This window comes from Poecilia reticulata, chromosome 22 (genome assembly GCF_904066995.2).
Source record: "Poecilia reticulata chromosome 22, P_reticulata-male-v2, whole genome shotgun sequence".
NCBI lineage: Eukaryota > Metazoa > Chordata > Actinopteri > Cyprinodontiformes > Poeciliidae > Poecilia > Poecilia reticulata.
The window spans coordinates 23,776,056-23,784,049 of NC_088851.1; positions in this window are offsets into that span (position 1 = coordinate 23,776,056).

The window sequence follows — 7,994 nt, forward strand, 5'->3', positions numbered from 1 at the left end:
ATGCATAAAATATTTCTCTACAGTGAAATATGTATGAACAGCATAATTTTGTTTGTCAAAGAGCAGAAAAAGTTCAAAAACGGCAGTTACTAGAGCAGGAGTGTCAAACTCCAGTCCTCGAGGACTTTTAGAAGTGCCTCTGCTGCAGCACACCTGAATACAATAATTAGGTCATTAGCAAGAGTGTTTGCCCAATTCCACCATTCATTTCTATGGGGAAAATATTTGCACAAAAGTGCAATTATTTCAAAAAGTGCAATAGTGAAGTTTACCAAAAGTCATAGCACCATTCTCCTGAAGGAGCTGAACGTTTTGATATATAAATTAGTACAATTAGTGAAACGTAGTGAAAGTAGTTAAGCGACAAAAAACGTACGGAAGACAGAATAATAAAGATAAAGAAAAACAGAAAAACAATAGTGAGAATGCATGGAATGCATTCTCACTGATAAAGAAAAACAGAAACACTATAAGTGAGAATGCATGGAATGCATTCTCACTGATAAAGAAAAACAGAAACACTATAAGTGAGAATGCATGGAATGCATTCTCACTGATAATATTTATCTCCTACGGTTTTGGACACTTACATGAAGTTTTGGATTGTTCCTCAAATGACAGCATAAAAAGAGTTAAAGAAATGTTTATCTCTTTGGATATTAAAATTATTACGTAATCTCCAGCTCTTTTCTTTTAGGAAGTTTGGATACAAATCAGAATAAAAGCCCTAACTCGTTTCTTGTTGCCCCTTACTCTCTCTCTTTCTCTCTTTGTCCATCTATCTCTTTTCATCTCTGGACAGCGGATGTCATGTTTTTTTTTTTTTTTGAGTCAGCTTGGGAAGCAAAAGGCAAAAGGCTGCGAGGGAGGAAAAAAAGCGTTCATTCATATCACCATAATACTCTATTCATGAAACCCCATGCGCTTTTATTATTTAAAGCGCTCTCCCAGCACAGAGAGCTCCATCCTGTCTCATTGTGGAGCCATCATCTGAGGAGCTGTTTCCACAGAGGCAAAAAATAGTCCCATTTGTGAAATACTGATTATCTAAAATGGGACCCCAGGGCCTCGGCGGAGGGGAAGACCGGATTCCACACTCTTCCACATCCCACTGGTGGATTAGGATTTTTTTTTCCCCTTTTCTTCATCTTAACTCTGCTGGATGCTAATAAAGAACAATGCAGATCTGAATGAGTTTATACAAATGTATAAAAAGCTAAATGAATGCATAATTTTTAAAGTGTTTGATTCTTTTAATCAGATATAATAATCTGTGATGAAGACAACAAAGAAAAATCGTGTGCACCAGAGACGTGCGGTGAGGTTCATAACTGGTGAGGCACCGACTTAAGAATAATCGGATTTAAAAATCTAGACCCCTGCATGTTATTGTTTACGTAAGGAAATTTCGTGCATGCGTGTACAATGTTGGAGGGCAAAAAGACTATTCTTTAACGTGATCCATAGCCTCGCCGCCGCCGCAGAATAATTCCGTTATCTCAATCAAACCTAGACATGTAGATATTATTAATTTCGTGCTGTGCTTAGCAGCAAAGGGAGAAACCGTTAAAGTACAACTCAAAACCACGTCTTTCTCGCTCTCTGTATCAGTGCAGCTACTGTATGGCTAGATCACTCTTACTGTGTCTTACTCTGCAGCTCTGGAGTCATAATGTCTGGGTTCATGAGCGCCCCCTGCGGTGAGGCAAGAGAACTGCCTGCCTCACCTCGAATCTGTTCTCTGCCGTTTCTGATCGCTCCTCAGCACACGAAACACGTTACACACACAGTTGGTGACAATAAAAACACAGTACATTAAGTACATAAGTTAAATTATGGAAAATCTGTTCATACATTAAATGTTTTTAACCTTTTTATTGGTGACGTACAGACAGGAGGAGCATGCTCTCATAGAATAGCAACCGGTTCAGTTAGCGAGAGGTTGCGCAATCCCAGGTGAGGCTCAGCTGGCTGCTGCCTCACCGGCTTCGCTTCTGAGCATTTGAATGGGAAAATGCGAAAATTCAGCGATTTTGAAGAAAAATAACATCAAATTTGGTTAAATTAAATAAAAAAATATGTACTTTATAGTACCAACCACCGGGTGGAAATATCTTTATAAATGATTTTATTATTATATATTATTTTTCCATGATGACAGGTGAGGCTCTACCTCACCTGCCTCCCCCGACCGCACGTCACTGATGTGCGCTGTCCTGCCTTCTGCCGTTGTTTGGTTCCATAATCTAATTTGCCTCGACACATCTGCCTTTTGTTGCCTCCAAATCATGTGAATCCCAGACTAATTGAACACGTCTTGATGGAAATGCCAACATCTCAGCACCTTTATCGCTCACAGGGGTGGAGCGGCGCCGACACTTTGACAAAGACGGAGGCCGCCGCAGAAAGAGCGTGGAATATGAGGTCAGGACTCTGAGACAAAACCAATCTGATTTACACTGTAAGAAAAAAGACCTCAGCCGTCACATGTACTGTACGCGCCTAATCAGCATGAGGGTGCTAAATACAGGCAATCAAGACAGATTCATCAGAGCTTTCTTTTCTTGCCAACGAGGGCAGCGAACTGTAATTACGTAGACAGCAGCCTCTGCGACAGCCACCCGCGCTAGTTGTAATTTTGCCCAATTTACACTTGGAGTCTTCAAAGAGCCTATAATTTGGATGCCTTCAGCGCGGCAATGAAGTTAGCACAGACGGATGCACCTTTTGTGCTAACATGAAACGAGCACAAGAAGAACAGGGATTTTTCCAATATATTCCTGTTGAATTGAGGTAAAGTATCCCGTAGAGATGGAGATTTTATTCTGATGCCTGAGCTATCAGCCAACATGAAAAAGTAATTGCCCTCTAAACTTAATAACTGGTTGTGCCACCCAGAACGGCAGCGACTGCCATTAAGCGTGAGTCTTTCAACTCACTGTGAAGGAATTTTGAGCCACACATCTTGGCCATTTTGGAGGGTTTTTAGGGAAGACAGGTGAAACTTTGGTCATGTTTTATGGTCAAAGGCGTTGAATTTCCATACTTCCTGCTCCAGTGCAAGGAGAGGCAGTGATTAGCTGTGATCACCGCGCCATGGCACACACTGGAATGAATGTGTTTGACTTATTTAGTTTTTCTGATTGGCCATGAATGGGTGGGGAAAATGCGCAAGGTGGGGCTGGAAGTACCACGCCACACTGGTAGGGGGCAGTGCTGAGCCACACAGGCACAATAGGCCTGTTTCCATGACTGAAAACAGAAGGAATCTGTTTCGAGGTGAATCTCCTGCTTGGTGATTTTCACCCCACATATTAATGGAGAATTATAGGAGCGTGTAGTTAATTTGCAAATTAGAAAATTATACATTATTATTTCAAAACTTAAATATAAGCATCTATTTTGGGCTTTAGATATTTGCACACACACACAACACACCAACAGATTTCAATCGGGAACTTTCATATGTCAGAAATCTCACCAAACCTCTCCAGATCAAATGTGAGCTCAGAGCAAATAAGGAAGAAGCAAAACTCTGACGTTCTGGTGCACCATCGGAGTTGTTTTGTTTTCCATGTTTTGGATTTTCCATCATGTTTCAGTGACTTTGCTTTCTGATTGGCTACATGTCACATTCAGAAGGCTGCATTTGTCCTGAAGAGAGCGATCACCTCCGCTGAGTGGATAAACAATGTGTTGCTTCTCCATATCATCCATTTGATCAGATGTAAATCCCTCATGATGTTTGCTTTTTAGTCCTTTGTGCATTATTTTCTGTCCCAAAATTCATATTTTGGAGGAAATCACAAGATCACACAACTTTAGAATAATATCTGTGTTACTGAACATTTATTCGTCCATATTGTCATGGATCAAACTAAAAGACAAAGGGGAGAAAAAAGGAGTTTTCTGGGTCAGACACGTCTGACCACATGACACGGCTGCCATGTTCTCTCCTTTTCCTGTCCTGCTCCGTCTCTCCCTCCTCTCTGAGGGCTTCTTAATGACTAACCTGCCAGGATTAGCATCTCTTCCTATTTCACACTGTGGTATCCGACGCCCTGCTCATTCTCTAATGAACAGCCCAGAGAAGCACAAAAGCCCACATCACAGCTGAGCTTCACATTTCAGAGCCTTCACCCCCCACGTTGAGCCAGGGCAGGTTGATTTTTTTTTTTTTTTCCCACTTCTCGCACCCTTTTAACACCCTCCATCGTTCCCGGCTTCCGATGCTGAGGACAACTTAATTAATCACTGTACAGCTCTAATGAATTGACTAGCCGGGTTGTATTGATCCCAGGGGTATCAACGGCGCGCCTTTGTGAAGTCTAATACCCTCTTCTGAGCACAGAGATCAAACATTTTGAGGAAAAAAGTGGGAAGGGATATCACACTAAAACCTTTTCTTCACTTGAAGAGTGAGGTCAGATCAGAAGACATTGACTGGAGCCACTTCAGCAAATATGTGCATTAGGTAGAAAGCAAATCCTCATCTTCATCCCCCACACAATCCTCCTCTCTCCTGCAGCTTGTGTTACATGTGTCACATTTATAGAAATAACATTCCTTTCATCAAGGGAATTAGCGTTATATTTCAGGTTGTCTTAAATCAGAAGGGGAGCTTACAGCTGACTAAAGTGTTGTCACGCCACCGCCGCAGAGGAGGCGGGGGGGATTTGGCAGACTTCCTCCGAGACTGGATCACAAGGATCTTTTTCTGGGCCGAGGTTAGATTTGGCGTTGATCTGAAAGGCTAATTTGATGCCGCCTCACAGCTGTGAAATTGCAGCACTGTAGGCCTCTCATTTAGGAATACGGAGTGGACAACGCTGTCGCCACTTCTACGACATCAGTTATGCAAATGAGCTCTGAGTGGCAGGAAAAGCCTGGCCAATTAGAGCCTTGGAACGGACGAGGAGCTAAGAAATTAAATTATTAGTAAAAGTTATTGTTTAAAGGGGACTTACTTTGCAAAATTCACATTTTGCATGTTTTTGCCAAAGCGATTTAAATAAATGAACAGTTGATTTTTGGCAGTAAGTTAAGTTAGTTTTTGGTTTTTGGATCTTCCAAAAACCTTCAGATTGTATCGTTACTAATCAGAATGAACTGCCCCTCACCTAGCAACCCAAGAGAAGCCCAGCCTGTTACCTAGCAACCCTGGCAAACCCCAACTTGTCACCTAGCAACCCAAGCGGAGCTCCACTGTGTTCGGTCAGCTGGTTCTACTGCTGTATGCGCTGTACAATGGCTGCTGGAAAAGACAAGTGTTTTTCTTTATTGAATTACCATCCAGAAAACACTTGCTACATTCTAGATGGCTGTGCTGGAGGCTCCATTTCTGCTTTTCAAAGATGTGCAGTTGTACAATTGTGCATTTTTTCTGCAGCTGTTTTCACGTCTGTGAACGTTGAGTTGAGTTAGCGTGGCCAGCATCTGAAATTGACTAAAAATACACAGAACTGAGCAGACTGAAACGTCATTAATGAATAATGATTTTTTGTTTCAGTCCATAGACCCATCCTAACCTGCTCAAGGAAGCACAATAAACCACCTTTAAAATCAAACTGCTTGTTTTTGTACTCGAAAAGAAAACAGACAGTTGTAGCTTCTCATCTACAACGCAGGATTTTCGATCTCCATAAAATCAGACTAGAACAATGTTAATCAGAGAGCTATAAGTAGGAGCTGTAATAACCTGCTGCTGCATGTCGGGTCAGCCTGCCTGCTCACTGAGATATACGTTTCCTCCCACAAACCTCTCGTTGCTAATGAGGGATTCATTCCCCTGATTGGTTTGTGCAACTTTTCTATAAATCCGTGAAGGCTTAGAAACAAAGCTAGTGTTTAGCTTTGAATCGGTTGAGTCTATTGCATATATTTATATCTTGACAAATGACAACCAACGTCATCTCAAGGCACTTTAAAACAAGACACATGTTTCTAAATGTTTCAGAAACATGTGACTCTTGTTGTGTTTATTGTCTTGTTGAAAAGATGATCAGATTTCTTTTATGACCGTACAGTTTGTTGTGGGTCGGCCAGTGTCTTTATGCTACAACTTGACTTTTCCTTCAAACACTTTTTATTTCCTTCCTCATTTTTTTATTAAAAAGAAATGCAAAAAGACGGTTTTACTGTATCCAACTGCCTCGTTGGAAGAGGAAATGCTGTGGAAGCTCAACAATCCTGCGATGTTCATAGACAGAAAGTCTTTGTGACTTTGCCATAAAAAGGTCACGACATGCGAATGCTTGACAGAAAATGACAGGAAAGCCATATTTATGAGCACTTTTCTGTTTTTCCCATTCCTCCATCTCTTGCCCTTGTTTCTTCTTTTTGCAATTTGAAGCTCTGGTTGCGAATCACTAAAGATAAATATCTGTAATTTTTTCCCTGGTCTTAAGATTTGATCAGGCATGAATAATCAAATCAATCCAATCATGCAGACAGATGCAAATTCAATATTGCACATTAAAATATCACCCTGGTTCATTAAATTATTTGATGAGAAGTTCTCATCAGCTCAGTACACACAGTTGGTCCCATGTTCTGCAGGGCAAAAACCACATCGATCCACAAGTTTGACTATCCAGCACACTCTCCTCTCCAGAATCTTTTTCCCCCTTTATAAAATATTTATTCTATCATATCACAGCTTCAGACATTACTTCTGAATGTCGCCAAAGTTTTAAAAAAGGCATATTAAACTAATCCTTGTAAGATCAAGGCTCAGTCATGCTTTACGCCGGTTTGTTGTACTCCTCTGCAGAGGTGACGTCAGCTTCTCACAGGTTTTATTCACTCATCCGCTCCAGGCACAGCAAGTCCAATCTTCTCGGCAAATTAAATGTTAAAAGGGGTACATGGAGAGAAATGTCCCCGTTCGACTTGTAATTGAGAGACTAATCCAATGTTATGTTGCAAAATAAGCAGGTAATGAAAGTAGCAGTTACCGGAGACATTCTGCTTTAATCTTTGTTGCCGCAGACTCTCGGGTCGAAAACATGCACAGACGGATTTAAGAAGTTGCTTTTTCCAATCAAGAGTTAGAAATTATCCCCACCTGCCCGAGGGGTGGAGGTTAGAAAGGTTACGCTCAGCGGCGCACCTGTTCTGAAGAGAAATTACCCGAGCCATTCTCTGGCCACTTCGATTGTGACGAGGATGCTGCAAATTGTTAATGTGAGGCAAAGTGTTTTTGAGAAAATTCTCGGTGAATTTGTTTGGCTGATTAATTCAGAACTGTGCAGATGTGTGAGTCTCTCAGCCTTTTATTGGAAGCGGTTGACGTGTTTTTCTGCGACTGGCGATGCCAGCAGGTTTAAGCTGCGAGGACGCAGACACTACAGAGCCCTTAAACAATAGAGTCAGTCAGCAAAGTTTCTCTGCCATAAAATAAATCCCTCTCACTCTCTGCAACTCCCTGCCTCCGTCTCCGCAGCACAAACTACATATCTACATTTGTACACAATGCCATGCTTTTTAAGTTAGCAGAGAAGTGCAGCATCGTTCCATGCCTCTCTCATGCCTCTGCACTGGGTGGGATTATGCACAAAGGCTGCGCGCCGTGCCGTCCCCCCCGCTGTGCCGGGCTGGGCCATGCGCTGCTGGCCCATGTCTGCATGGCTGCCTGTATTAAACATAAGCTGCTTTCCTTGATAGGGCTCTATCCAGCTTTAATTACCACAAACTCACAAAGTCTGCGGACAGCACTCCTCGCTTCTGCCACTCTGCAGAACAAGCAGGGTGAAAGCCACTCAGCCACACTTCTGTGAGTAAAAGGACGAGGACAGAAAGAGATGGTGCTGATGCCAGGACAGCAACAACTCTGCTGATTAAAGGACGCATGCAGATCACATTCACTAAACGTGACTGACATCAGAAAGCCGTCCGATGACCACTTAGTGATGGTGCTTTTCATTTTAAAGGCAACTCCTGCTGTTAGTAGTTTGATCTCTGTTGAAGATCGCTCTTAAACTTCGGTCATAGCT